This window comes from Mobula hypostoma, chromosome 9 (assembly GCF_963921235.1).
Source record: "Mobula hypostoma chromosome 9, sMobHyp1.1, whole genome shotgun sequence".
NCBI classification, from domain to species: Eukaryota; Metazoa; Chordata; class Chondrichthyes; order Myliobatiformes; family Myliobatidae; genus Mobula; species Mobula hypostoma.
Genome location: NC_086105.1, coordinates 69,278,991 through 69,293,701, shown reverse-complemented (window position 1 = coordinate 69,293,701; position 14,711 = coordinate 69,278,991). Strand labels below are relative to the sequence as shown.

Here is a 14,711-nt window from a genome sequence, read left to right as displayed (position 1 = left end):
CAGTTACAGTGAATCTTTCAGATTGTACTAAGTTTTAGTTCTGCCATTGTGGTGGAAGTTTGTACTTTCATACAGTTTGTACTTGAAGGTTGTGCAAAGTTTGTACTTTCAGATTGTACTAAGTTTATAATTAAGGGTATAACACCAGGCAAGCAGATTATTTTGTGGTTTGGGCCTATCTTTGAGTTGTAGACCTGCTCACGTTCATCAAAGTGGAGAACTTCCTGTCACATTTTGGCATCTCTTGCAAATAATGAAAAGATTTTGAGTCTAAAAGTGAATTATTCACTGCAAGATGCCTAACTTCTGACCTCCTCTTCCAACCAATTTGTCAATGCGGCTAATTTAAGTTGCTGGTGGATTCAATTGCAATGATACCATTGAAAGTCCTAGGGCACTTGTGCACTGCAAAGCATATATCATGCTAAACCATGAACGTAGTTTGTTTTTAATCACATATTCAATAGCACTGTTCTGCTCATCATTCCACTACAGGCCTTCCTTGGGTAATGAAGACCCAACACAATACAAGCATTCTCCCCTTAAATATTAAATTCAGATGAGAACCAGTCCTGAAAGGGGTCAGTGGTGGTGTGGAGGAAGAAGTTTATATGTAACCTTCCGCATTAGTCAGATACCATTGTCCCTGAAGAACATGGGCTACCAGTTTCACTCAGGAGGTCAGTTAAGAGAGTTGTAACATTCACTTTGGTTGATACTTTTAATCTCTATTAAACAATGAAATTGCCACTGATACTTCAAGGCATCCTAGAGTGCTTAAGGAAGTAGCCCAAGAAATAGTGGATGCATTAGTGATAATTTTTCAAAACTCGTTAGATTCTGGACTAGTTCCTGAGGATTGGAGGGTGGCTAATGTAACCCCACGTTTTAAAAAAGGAGGGAGAGAGAAACCGGCGAATTATAGACCGGTTAGCCTAACGTCGGTGGTGGAGAAACTGCTGGAGTCAGTTATCAAGGATGTGATAACAGCACATTTGGAAAGCGGTGAAATGATCGGACAAAGTCAGCATGGATTTGTGAAAGGAAAATCATGTCTGACGAATCTCATAGAATTTTTTGAGGATGTAACTAGTAGAGTGGATAGGGGAGAATCAGTGGATGTGGTATATTTGGATTTTCAAAAGGCTTTTGACAAGGTCCCATACAGGAGATTAGTGTGCAAACTTAAAGCACACGGTATTGGGGGTACGGTGGAGAATTGGTTAGCAGACAGGAAGCAAAGAGTGGGAATAAACGGGACCTTTTCAGAATGGCAGGCAGTGACTAGTGGGGTACCGCAAGGCTCAGTGCTGGGACCCCAGTTGTTTACAATATATATTAATGACTTGGATGAGGGAATTAAATGCAGCATCTCCAAGTTTGCGGATGACACGAAGCTGGGTGGCAGTGTTAGCTGTGAGCAGGATGCTAAGAGGATGCAGGGTGACTTGGATAGGTTGGGTGAGTGGGCAAATTCATGGCAGATGCAATTTAATGTGGATTAATGTGAAGTTATCCACTTTGGTGGCAAAAATAGGAAAACAGATTATTATCTGAATGGTGGTCGATTAGGAAAAAGGGAGGTGCAACGAGACCTGGGTGTCATTATACACCAGTCATTGAAAGTGGGCATGCAGGTACAGCAGGCGGTGAAAAAGGCGAATGGTATGCTGGCATTTATAGCGAGAGGAGTCGAGTACAGGAGCAGGGAGGTACTACTGCAGTTGTACAAGGCCTTGGTGAGACCACACCTGGAGTATTGTGTGCAGTTTTGGTCCCCTAATCTGAGGAAAGACATCCTTGCCATAGAGGGAGTACAAAGAAGGTTCACCAGATTGATTCCTGGGATGGCAGGACTTTCATATGAAGAAAGACTGGATGAACTGGGCTTGTAGTCATTGGAATTTAGAAGATTGAGGGGGGATCTGATTGAAACGTGTAAAATCCTAAAGGGATTGGACAGGCTAAATGCAGGAAGATTGTTCCCGATGTTGGGGAAGTCCAGAACGAGGGGCCACAGATTGAGGATAGAGGGGAAGCCTTTTAGGACCGAGATTAGGAAAAACTTCTTCACACAGAGAGTGGTGAATCTGTGGAATTTTCTGCCACAGGAGACTGTTGAGGCCAGTTCATTGGCTATATTTAAAAGGGAGTTAGATATGGCCCTTGTGGCTATGGGGGTCAGGGGGTATGGAGGGAAGGCTGGGGTGGGGTTCTGAGTTGGATGATCAGCCATGAGCATAATAAATGGCGGTGCAGGCTCGAAGGGCCGAATGGCCTACTCCTGCACCTATTTTCTATGTTTCTATGCTTTTCAGCACTCCTTATTGAACCAATATTGATTGTGTTGATGTTGATGGTTAGACAGTTTAATAGAATGTAACTCCTTACTACTGCCAGTAGCATTTGGCACTTCATTGGTACTCTGTTTTCAGTTGCCATGCCTATCCTAGTCAGGTTGTGTATGTCCTTAGTGTGACATTAAACTTCATTTCCATATGTACTGTGCTGCACTCACAACAGATAATGTCACAGACAGTTACTCGCTACTTCTGTGTTGGTGAGGAATACCTGCATCAAGCCCATTCTGGTAGCTGAATCATTGTCATCTAGGTGAGGGAAGTTAAAGGCCAAAAGTGCACTCTACCTCTTTGCTGTCATAGTTGATTCCAACTTTAGAGGGTCTTCATGCATCCATTTAAGTGAGCAGTAAGTGGTGATCAGCTAATGTTTGACATGCTTGTGGGAGTAACCCCCTCAATTTTGGGGCATGTACTAAGATCATGGACTTTACAGTGCAGCTTGAATTGCTTAACCCTGGGGTCCCCAACCTTCTTTGCACCGCGGACCGGTTTAATATTGACAATATTCTTGCGGACCGGCCAACCGGCGGTGGGGTGGGGGGGGTGTGTTCAAGTAGGGTTAAACTCACCTCAACATGTCTTTTACAGTTAGGGTTGCCAACTTTCTCACTCCCAAATAAGGGACAAGACTAGCAATCAAATACGAGGCACTTGTGTTTACCCCAAGACAGACTACCATGACCATGAAGCCTTGCGCGGGCACCTGTGTGCGCATGCGTGACGCGCATATGTGCCGATTTTTTTTCCACAAATCGGTTTTGGGTTATTCTAGGAAGAGGTACAGTCGACGTTTTGGGCTGAGACCCTTCGTCAGGACTAACTGAAGGAAGAGTGAGTAAGAGATTTGAGAGGGGGAGGGGGAGATCCAAAATGATAGTAGAAGACAGGAGGGGGAGGGATGGAGCCAAGAGCTGGACAGGTGATTGGCAAAAGGGATATGAGAGGATCATGGGACAGGAGGCCCAGGGAGAAGGAAAAGGGGGAGGGGGGGGAACCCAGAGGATGGACAAGGGGTATAGTCAGAGGGAGAAAAAGGAGAGTGAGAGAAAGAATGTGTGTGTATATAAATAAATAACGGATGGGGTACGAGGGGGAGGTGGGGCATTAGCGGAAGTTAGAGAAGTCAGTGTTCATGCCATCAGGTTGGAGGCTACCCAGACGGATTATAAGGTGTTGTTCCTCCAACCTGAGTGTGGCTTCATCTTTATAGTAGAGGAGGCCGTGGATAGACATATCAGAATGGGAATGGGACGTGGAATTAAAATGTGTGGCCACTGTGAGATCCTGCTTTCTCTGGCGACAGAGCGTAGGTGTTCAGCAACATGATCTCCCAGTCTGCGTCTGATCTCGCCAATATATAGAAGGCCACATCGGGAGCACCTAACGCAGTATATCACCCCAGCCGACTCACAGGTGAAGTGTCGCCTCACCTGGAAGGACTGTCTCGGGGCCCTGAATAGTGGTAAGGGAGGAAGTGTAAGGGCATGTGTAGCACTTGTTCCGCTTACAAGGATAAGTGCCAGGAGGGAGATCAGTGGGGAGGGATGGGGGGGACGAATGGACAAGGGAGTCGCGTAGGGAGTAATCCCTGCGGAAAGCGGGGTGGAGGGGGAGGGAAAGATGTGCTTAGTGGTGGGATCCCATTGGAGGTGGCGGAAGTTACGGAGATAATATGTTGGACCCGGAGGCTGGTGGGGTGGTAGGTGAGGACCAGGGGAACCCTATTCCTCGTGGGGTGGCGGGGGGATGGAGTGAGAGCAGATGTGCGTGAAATGGGAGAGATGCGTTTGAGAGCAGAGTTGATGGTGGAGGAAGGAAAGCCCCTTTCTTTAAAAAAGGAGGACATCTCCCTCGTCCTGGAATGAAAAGCCTCATCCTGAGAGCAGATGCGGCGGAGACAGAGGAATTGCGAGAAGGGGATGGCATTTTTGCAGGAGACAGGGTGAGAAGAGGAATAGTCCAGATAGCTGTGAGAGTCAGTAGGCTTATAGTAGACATCGGTAGATAAGCTGTTTCCAGAGATAGAGACAGAAAGATCTAGAAAGGGGAGGGAGGTGTCGGAAATGGACCAAGTAAACTTGAGGGCAGGGTGAAAGTTGGAGACAAAGTTAATGAAGTCAACGAGCTCAGCATGCATGCAGGAAGCAGCGCCAATGCAGTCGATGTAGCGAAGAAAAAGTGGGGGACGGGTACCAGAATAGGTTTGGAACGTAGATTGTTCCACAAAGCCAACAAAAAGGCAGGCATAGCTAGGACCCATACAGGTGCCCATAGCTAAACCTTTAGTTTGGAGGAAGTGGGAGGAGCCAAAGGAGAAATTATTAAGAGTAAGGACTAATTCCGCTAGACGGAGCAGAGTGGTGGTAGAGGGGAACTGATTAGATCTGAAATCCAAAAAGAAGCAGAGAGCTTTGGGACCTTCCTGTTGGCGGATGGAAGTATATAGGGACTGGACATCCATGGTGAAAATAAAGCGGTGGGGGCCCGGGAATTTAAAATCATTGAAAAGTTTAAGAGCGTGAGAAGTGTCACGAACATAGGTCGGAAGGGATTGATCAAGGGGGGATAAAACCGTGTCGAGGTATGCAGAAACGAGTTCGGTGGGGCAGGAGCAAGCTGAGACAATAGGTCTGCCAGGACAGGCAGGTTTGTGGATCTTGGGTAGGAGGTAGAATCGGGAAGTGCGAGTTGTGGGAACTATAAGGTTGGTAGCAGTGGATGGGAGATCCCCTGAGCGGATAAAGTCGGTGATGGTGTGAGAGACAATGGCCTGCTGCTCCTTAGTGGGGTCACGATGGAGGGGTAAATAAGAGGAGGTATCCGCAAGTTGTCGCTGTGTCTCGGCAAGGTAGAGGTCAGTACGCCAGACTACAACAGCACCCCCTTTATCGGCGGGTTTAATAGTAAGGTTAGGATTAGTGCGGAGGGAGTGGAGAGCAGAGCGTTCGGAAGGAGTAAGGTTGGAATGGGAACAAGATACGGTGAAGTCGAGACGGTTGGTGTCCTGTCGGCAGTTAGCTGCGTTCACCAGCAACTTTGACGTGTGTTGCTTGAATTTCCAGCATCTGCAGAATTCCTCGTGTTTGGGTTATTCTGTTCAGTGAAACTACACTGTACATACATTGTTTCTACTTTATATAGGCTGTGTATTTATCATATCATTCCTGCTTTTATTAGATGTTCGTGTTAGTTTCAGTTTTTTTGTGTTATTTGGTATGATTTGGTAGGGTTTTTTTGTGTCTGGGAATACTCAAAAAATTTTTCCCATGTAAATTAATGGTAATTGCTTCTTCACTTTACACCATTTCGGCACGAAAGGTTTCATAGGAACGCTCTAACTTAGTGGGGGAAATACGGGACAAGGGCGGTCCCATATGGGACAAACCAATTTAGCCCAATATATGGGATGTCCTGGCAAATATGGGACAGTTGGCAACCCTACGTTCAAGTTCAACAGTGCGTGGCAGGGAATGAGGAAAGGTGCAGATGACTCATATCATTTCCTCGTACACTTGGTAACACATGCTTTGCAGCCCAGTACTGGTCCGTGGCCCGGTGGTTGGGGACCGCTAGTTTAAACTTTCTGATGTGTCTGAATCTAATACCTAGTTTATTGCAGGTGGTCTATCTGGTTCCATCCCTTCCTATTTTTTCTTGTAAGAATGTTATACATCTATGTGGAGTTTTTCAATATTCCTCTTAACTATGGGTGTGGAGTTGTGAAAAAATGTTTGGCAGGGAAGGACAGTTCTTTGTGGGATCTGATCTTTGTCTATTTCTAATCGAGTCTTCGGGATTTCCACTCTCATTAATGGATTATTGGACTGTAGCAGAGCATTAGCTTTGGTTTACTATTGATGTCATGGTTAGAAGAATATTCTTTTGCATGTGTGTGTTTTAAGTAAACAACACTGATAATTTTGACCACCGTTCTGAAATGGATGTTTTTTGTTCTAATTGTGCATTCTTGTAAAAAAAAGTATATAATTTACGATTAATTTGCTTTTTGCTTATATGATACTCTGTGCCTGTGATGAATCTGTAAGTAAATTTCTCTTTGCACCTGTGCAGAGATATGCATAAGACAATAAACTGGACTTTGTACATCACTGCTTGGAAAATTAACCATATCACAATCGTCTCTCAAGTGGAGATTGAAGAACTTGTTTCTGTCATCCAATTGCTCAAAACAATCTGGATTCACAGTTACTTGAGGGTTTTACTGTTCAAATAATCTTGTACCTCTGAATTTCCATTTCAACAGAAATGACCCATTAAAGCTCTAGTTCCTCTGTTTGTGTTGAAAAATGTGTGTTCTGATGAAGGGTCTCTACCCAAAACTTCAACTGTTTATTCCTTTAGCATTTTGTGTGTGTTTCTCGGGATTTCCAGCACCTGCAGAATCTCTTGTATTTATGCAGCCAGTCACTGTCTTTTTCTCTGGAGTATACCAGAATAGGCTTCTGCATCTCTGCATTTTACACAGGTAGATTTGGCAGTTTAAGCTGTCTCGGGAATTAAACACAAACAAGAGAAATCTGCAGATGCTGGAAATCCAAGCAACGCGCACTCACAACGTGCTGGAGGAATTCAGCAGGCCAGGCAGCATCTATGAAAAAAAAGTACAGTCGATGTTTTGGGCTGAGACTCTTTGGCAAGACTCAGCCTGAATCATTGACTGTACTTTTTTCCATAGATGCTGTCTAGCCTGCTGAGTTCTTCCAGCATTTTGTGTGTGTTGTCTGGAATTAAACAGATTCTTTTTATGTAACCATTGTTGTATGGCATAGTTAGCAAGAGCCGGGACAGCATTAATATTTGGGAGAAATAATCAAAAAACTGCATGAATTTACTTACTTGATCCTATAGACTTGGCCTTGTTAAATTATTAAGCAAGCAGGTTTATGAACTAGGGGAGAGTGAGGTTGGATTTTGCTGATTGCATGCACAGTATTCATATATAGACACTTGTTCGGGTCTTTGTAGTATTTGAGTAGACTGAGTATTAGGGCACAAGCTGTTATTACATGTAGAATGCCACTAGGTGGTGCTTGATGTATGGATCATATAAAATGCTGTATTGCAAGTACACCGTTTGAGATATGTTTATCTTTTTAGTGAATTATAGTACTTTCATGTTTTACATTTTATGTATAAATTGCATAAAGTTTTACAGATTCAAGTTGAAATCCGAAAGCACCAACAAAAATGAAGATCTTAAGGCATAATACAATTTTAAGAAGGGAATGATTCATGTAAAAAGAGACAAAAGATTGACAGGTAGTATTTGGACACAAATGAAAGTCAGAGGAGCCTTGAATGTAGCAGGATTGATAGCAAATGACCAGAGTGTCTTCAGCAATGAATATCACAGTCGAAAATTCCCACCCCACCCTGTATAGAATACAAGAGAGTACCAAGTCCCAGATTTCATTTGTGCAAGTACAAGATTTCGTTTAAATCTGAGTAGGTGAAGCCTCCTTAGAACAGTTTAAGAAACACTGAAGGAATTCTTTGGTTTGGAAGAGGAAACACGTTCCTTCACTGATGTCGGAAGTTAAATTATGCCATTTGAATCAAGAAGTGAGTAATAGACGAAGAGGAGAACCATCAAGATGTCCTGACAGAATCTTCAAGGAAGAAAAACATGTTCCATTGTCCTTTTTTAACAACATGAAAAAAATGTTGGTTTTGTATTCAATATTTTAGTAATATTTGAGTAATATTGGAAATGTTTGATTAAGCATTCTTTGTTTACATAATTCATTGTGGGTTTATATGTACAAAATTACGTGAAAGCATGCATCATTCCGCCACCACGTCACATGTGCGTGGCTCACTAAAGCAAAAACATACACGAGTTACCTCCATTCTCCTGTGTTTTTCTTTAAATTAATTTCAGGAGTTACGAAACATAATAGTGGCGATGAGTAAGTTTTAAAACAAACTGGAAATGACTGTCTACCTGTTGAAGCACAGCAAGACGCTCAAGTTAAAAAAAAAACGCACCACATTATTTTCTTCACAAATGGAGAAAGACAGTTGATTTAAAAATAAAACAGAAAACTGACAAAGTTCATGGGTTCATAAACAGTGAGTACAGGATGATAATCATAATTTAAGATAAAAACAGAAATGGCTAGCTATATCTGAAAGACGTGTTTGATTTCAAGATAAGTGGCTGATGTATACTGAATGAGTTGAGCAGTATTTTAAAGCAAATTAAAGAGCCAATGAGAAACAAGTGCTAGTTTTGCTGAGCGTAATAGGTGGAAAAGCATACAGTTTGCTTAGAAGGTTGACTACTCCAACCAAACCAGCCAGAATGACCACCACCCAGGACATGTACTCTTCTCGTTGTAACCATCAGGTACAGAAATATAGAAACCCTACAGCCCAATACAGGCCCTTCAGCCCACAAAGTTGGGCCGAACATGTTCCTACCTTTGAAATTACTAGGCTTACCCATAGCCCTCTATTTTTCTAAGCTCCATGTACCTATCCAAAAGTCTCTTAAAAACCCTGTCATATCCGCCTCCACCACCGTTGCTGGCAACCCATTCCACTCACTCACCACTCTCTGATTAAAAAACTTACCCCTGACATCTCCTGTGTACCTACTCCCCAGCACCTTAAACCTGTGTCCTCTTGTGGCAACTATTTCAACCATGGGTAAAAGCCTCTGACTATCCACACAATCAATGCCTCTCATCATCTTATACACCTCTCTCAGGTCACCTCTCATCCTCTGTTGCCCCAAGGAGAAAAGGCCAAGTTCATTCAACCTATTCTCATAAGGCATGCTCCCCAATCCAGGCAACATCCTTGTAAGTCTCCTCTGCACCCTTTCTATGGTTTCCACATCCTTCTTATAGTGAGGTGACCAGAACTGAGCACAGTCCTCCAAGTAGGGTCTGACCAGGGTCCTATATAGCTGCAACATTACCTTTCGGCTCCTAAATTTAATTCCACAATTGATGAAGGCCAATACACCATATGCTTTCTTAACCACAGAGTCAACCTGCACAGCTGCTTTGAGCGTCCTATGGTCTCGGACCCCAAGATCCCTCTGATCCTCCACACTGCCAAGAGTCTTACCATTAATACTATATTCTGCCATCATGTTTGACCTGCCAAAATGAACCACTTCACACTTATCTGCGTTGAACTCCATCTGCCACTTCTCAGCCCAGTTTTGCATCCTATCAATGTCCTGCTGTAACCTCTGACAGCCCTCCACACTATCCACAACACCGCCAACTTTCCACTTCCTCATCCAGGTCATTTATAAAAATCATGAAGAGTAAGGGTCCCAGAACAGATCCCTGAGACACACCACTGGTCACCAACCTCCATGCAGAATATGACCTGTCTACAACCACCCTTTGCCTTCTGTGGGCAAGTCAGTTCTGGATCCACAAAGCAATGTCCCCTTGGATTCCATACCTCCTTACTTTCTGAGTATTACACACTCAGTGATTCAGGAACAGCTTCTTCTGCTTGACCATCTAATTTCCCATGAGCACTATCTCACTACTTTTAATTTGTGGTTTTTTTTTGCATTACTTATTTTAATTAATTAATAGACATGCATATACTTAATGTAATTCAGCTTTTTTCTCTATCATGTATTTCATTGTACTGCTGCTGTAAAGTTAACAAATTTCACAGCATATGCCAGTGATATTAAACCTGATTCTGATATTGTGACAGTAATGTATGAACATTTAGATCCGAAACCATTGTTGATTGCAGAACACTTTAAGTTTCATAAGCAGAATCAAAAGAAAGGGGAGTCCATTTCATCTTACATGGTTGAATTGAAGAGATTGTACATTGTTATTTCAGTGATAGGCCTATTGATGCACTGAGAGGTTGTTTAGTTTGTGGAATTCTACAAGAAAACATTAAAGAACAGCTCCTAACGGAAGTACATTTCACATTTGAACAAGCAGTTGAAATCACTGTATCAACGGAAACAGCAGAGACACAATTGAGTCGCAATTAGAAATGCAAGTGAGCGTGAACAAAAATGGAGGCTTGCCTGGCCGAGCAAGATGTGTTACCGTTGCTGCAGAAACTCACATACACCAGACCAATGCAGGTTTGTAGGTGAAACTTGCAGAAAATGCAACAAAGTAGGATGCACACAAAGAGCATATCGGGCAGACTGCACAGAAAAGAGAAAAAGATAAAAAAATCAAGTTGCAGTTTCAAAAAGAACACTAATCTGCACACAGTTGATGAAAAATCTGATAATTATGAGAATGACACAGGGCTGGATACTGTTGAGATTTAGAATGTGAAACCTAACAAAAGACAAGCAATATGGTTTACACCAGAAGCAAATGGCAAATTAATTAATATGGAATTGGACACTGGCTCAGCTGTTTCAGTCATTCCACAAAATGAGTTTGAATGAGATTTCAACGATACTGAACTGAAGCCTACAGATATCCAACTAAGAACTTGTACTGGAGAAAATATAACTCCTGTGGGAATGACATTCATGACAGTGAAATACAACAAACAACAAGCCATATTAGGCTTGTATGTGGTAAAACAGGAGGACGACATTGTAGGGTCATGATTGGCTGAAATAACTACAACTTGATTGGAGATCCATCTACTATTTACGTGCCACATTCCCTGCAATAGAGTCAGTTGAAAGTGAATTAAGAAAGGTACTGAATAATGCCATAGCAGTGTTCAAAGATGGTATTGGAAAAACTCAAACATATCAAGGGTAAAATAGTGTTACGTTTGTAAATGAAAAAACTGCATCCAAGTTTAACAAAGCCTGTACAGTTCTTTATACCACCTGTGATAGAGTAGCCGGTAAGCTAGGTCATATGGTGGCTGAAGGAGTTCTTTCCAAGGTTGAGTGGAGCCTACAGGCAACATTAGTAGTCCCAGTAGCTAAGAAGGATAGGTCTATCAGGATCTGGTGATTTTAAGGTCACCATCCACCCAGTACCGAAAGTAGATCAATACCCTCTGCCCAGGATAGAGGATATCTTTGCAAAACTTTCTGTAGGGAAACACCTCAGCAAAGTAAACTTAGCCAAGGTCTACCTACAGATGGAGATGGAAGAAGAGTCCAAAGTGTTTCTCACCATAAACACTCACAAAGGGCTTTATTGCTATAATAGGCTTATTTTTGGAGTAGCATCTGCACTTTCACTCTGGGAAAAAGTTATGGACCAGGTACTGCAAGGCTGCCTAGCTACTCAGTATTACCTGAATGATATCATTGTTGCTGGTATGGTTGAACATCTCCAAAATCTCAAGACAGTGTTAAAAGGGTTAGAAAGTTATAGGCTCAGGGCATGTCACAACAAGTGTGAATTCTTTAAACCAAGATAACTTGATGCATAGGGATTGCACAGGTGTGCTGAGAAAATTCAAGCAGTGGTGGATGCCCCAAGGCCAAAAGATGTGTCAAAGTTGCAGTCCTTTTTTGGGATTTGTCAATTACTGTAACAGGTTCCTGCCAATCTTGGCTACTGTGCTCCACCCCTTGAACTCATTACTACAGTTTGGGAATAAATGGCAATGGACAAAGCTGTGTGAGGTGGGTTTTCCGAAAGGTGAAGGAAGTGGTGACGTCTGGCACTGTACTCTCACAACATGGTCCTGTGAAGCTTACCTGCTTACCATTATCTATGGTATAGATGCTGTCATATGCATGTTATGAGTGATGGAAGTTCCCTTACCACTGTAGAGAAAAATTACGCACAGACTGACAGAGGCCTTGAATCTGGTCTAGGGTTAAAACGTTTCAACCATTACCTGTATGGGAGAGATTTTACCTTCATTACTGATCAACAACCACTATTGTCCATTTTCAATCCACAGAAGGGTGTTCAACTAATAACATCAGCATGAATGTAGGGTTGGGCTCTGTTTCATGGAGGACATAATTTCAAGAGGACAACTCATCATGGAAATGCTGATGGATTGTCCTGTTTACCCTTGGAAAAGGAAATAGCTGAATAATTTACAAATTATTCAGCTGCAAATCCTCTGGCATATTCTCCCTAGTGCATATCGAATGTCTCCCTATTATGGCAGAAATGATCCAAAGGGAAACCAGAAAAGACCCCGCACTGTCTCAGGTCTACATGGCAGCCCAAAATGGCTGGAATGTGCAGAAGAAATTTCAGTTCCCCCATTTTTACCAGCACCAGGATGAAATTGCCCTTGACGGAGATTGCCTTATATGGGGATTGAGAGTTGGTGTACCATCCAAGTTGAGAGCTGAAGCATTGGAGGAGCTACATGCCGATCATTTAGACATGGTCAAAAAGGAAGTGTTGGCTTTTTCTGGGGGCCTAGGATAGATCAACAGATCAAGCAGCTTGCCATGCACTGTTCGGAATGCCAACACATCCAGAAAAACGGTATTCAGAGCTCTCAGAACCACTTCTCGCATTCAGCTCCTCCAACCACCAGGGAGGAGGCCCCAAAATCTGAGATTATTTCACAGCCATGTCTCATCTGCCAAGCAGAGTGATTCCCTGCCCCTCCCCCCACCGTCAGGAAAGACATCATCCCACAAGAGCAAGAAATCCCCTGCAGCAATTAAATCTTAAGGCCTGATTGGGGCAATTTGAAATATACTATATATAAGATGAGTAGAGAACAATCAACACTATAAAAGTATAAGGCAAAGGTTGATAGATTCTTGATTGGTCAGGTCATGAAAGGATACAGGGAGAAAGCAGGAGATTGGGGCAGATTCTGCTCCTTTATCTTACTGAGTTATGGTGGAATACATTACATATTTGAGTTGAAATGCGTACTATATTAAGTGGGAGTTTATAGCTAAGCAGTGAGGAGTGTTGTGCATTTAATATTTCAGTAATATTCTAAATGTATTGTTTGATTAAGCATTCTTTGTTCTGCACATCATTCGTTATGAGTTATATGAACAAAATACGTGAATGGCATATATCATTGCATCACCAGGTCATATGTGCGTGCCTCACTGAAAGTAAAAACATACCCGGGTATTCCCTTGGCTCCCATGCTTTTCTTTTGATTAATTTCTGGAGTTAGAAAGCGTAACAGATTTCTCATTCAATAAAATGCTTGCTTATGGAAACTAAAACATTATTATAATAGATAAGCTATTTGTATGAACAGAGTATATGGAGATGTGGGGGATTTTTTAAAAATTCAGAATAATTCAAATCTGGAACCTACTTGCCTGTAGGGGTTCAGAACCAGGGATGATTCTCGATTTCTGTGCTCGGAACAGGCATGGATTTGGCTGAACAGATTTCTAACATCTGCAGTTTTTGACTTTTTTCACTGAAGTTTCCTGTGTTGTAACAATTCTATGATTCTAAGTCAGCAGCAGCAATGGGCAGGATTAGATTAATGCAGCAGCTGTTTGACGAAGGTCAAGACTTGAGTTCAAGTAAAACAACAATGTGAGATGCACGGTGTAATCCCAGAAATGTATTAAAAAGTTGGTTGTTCATAAATGCTTATTTCATGAGAAACCCACATATGAGTAAATTGTTTGGACATGCAGAATGTCAGATCCTTTGGAATTACCTAGGACCATTATTTTGCAGATGGTGGAGATCCAAAGTAACACACACAAAATGATGGGGGAACTCAGCAGGTCAGGCGGCATCTATGGAAATGAATAAATATTCACTGTTTCAGGATGAGGCCCTTCTTCAGGACTCCTGCTTCACGGCCCAAAACATCATCTGTTTATTCCTTTCCATAGATGCTGCCTGATCTGCAAGATCATGACATGTTTCACCGAAATGTTCCAAGTCCAAAATTAGAAAGAGGTGCAGTGTAAGCATCAAGAGCACCAGTGCATAACCCAGTCAAAGGCCATCCTACAGCTTAGAAACCTGGCCAGTGTTAAAAATTAATAATTCCATTAATCTTGGCTTCAAGTTAAGAAATTACCATTTGCTTTGGAAATGGAGTAATTGAACAATATGTGAAAGTAGTGTTCATATTGCATTTGCAGATTGCTACAGGATTTAATTTTTAACAAGTGGAAGTAACATTCAAATACAAATGCTAGCCATGGCAGAATATCTTTTTTTAGGCATCTGTTAGTCTCATGAGACCATGGATTTGCGCCTTGGAAGGTTTCCAGGGCGCAGGCCTGGGCAAGGTTGTATGGAAGACCAGCAGTTGCCCATGCTGCAGGTGTCCCCTCTCCACGCCCCCGATGTTGTCCAAGGGAAGGGCACTAGGGCCGATACAGCTTGGCACCGGTGTCGTCGCAGAGCAATGTGTGGTTAAGTGCCTTGCTGAAGGACACACACGCTGCCTCAGCTGAGGCTCGAACTAGCGATCTTCAAATCACAA

General features: G+C 42.6%; 1 protein-coding gene across 5 annotated transcripts in view; it reads left to right on the top strand.

The window, feature by feature from the left end:
- Positions 1 to 14,711, top strand: part of LOC134351792 (ubiquitin carboxyl-terminal hydrolase 15-like) — a 117,596-nt gene that overhangs the window by 45,575 nt on the left and 57,310 nt on the right. The gene's annotated exons all lie outside the window — the stretch shown is intronic.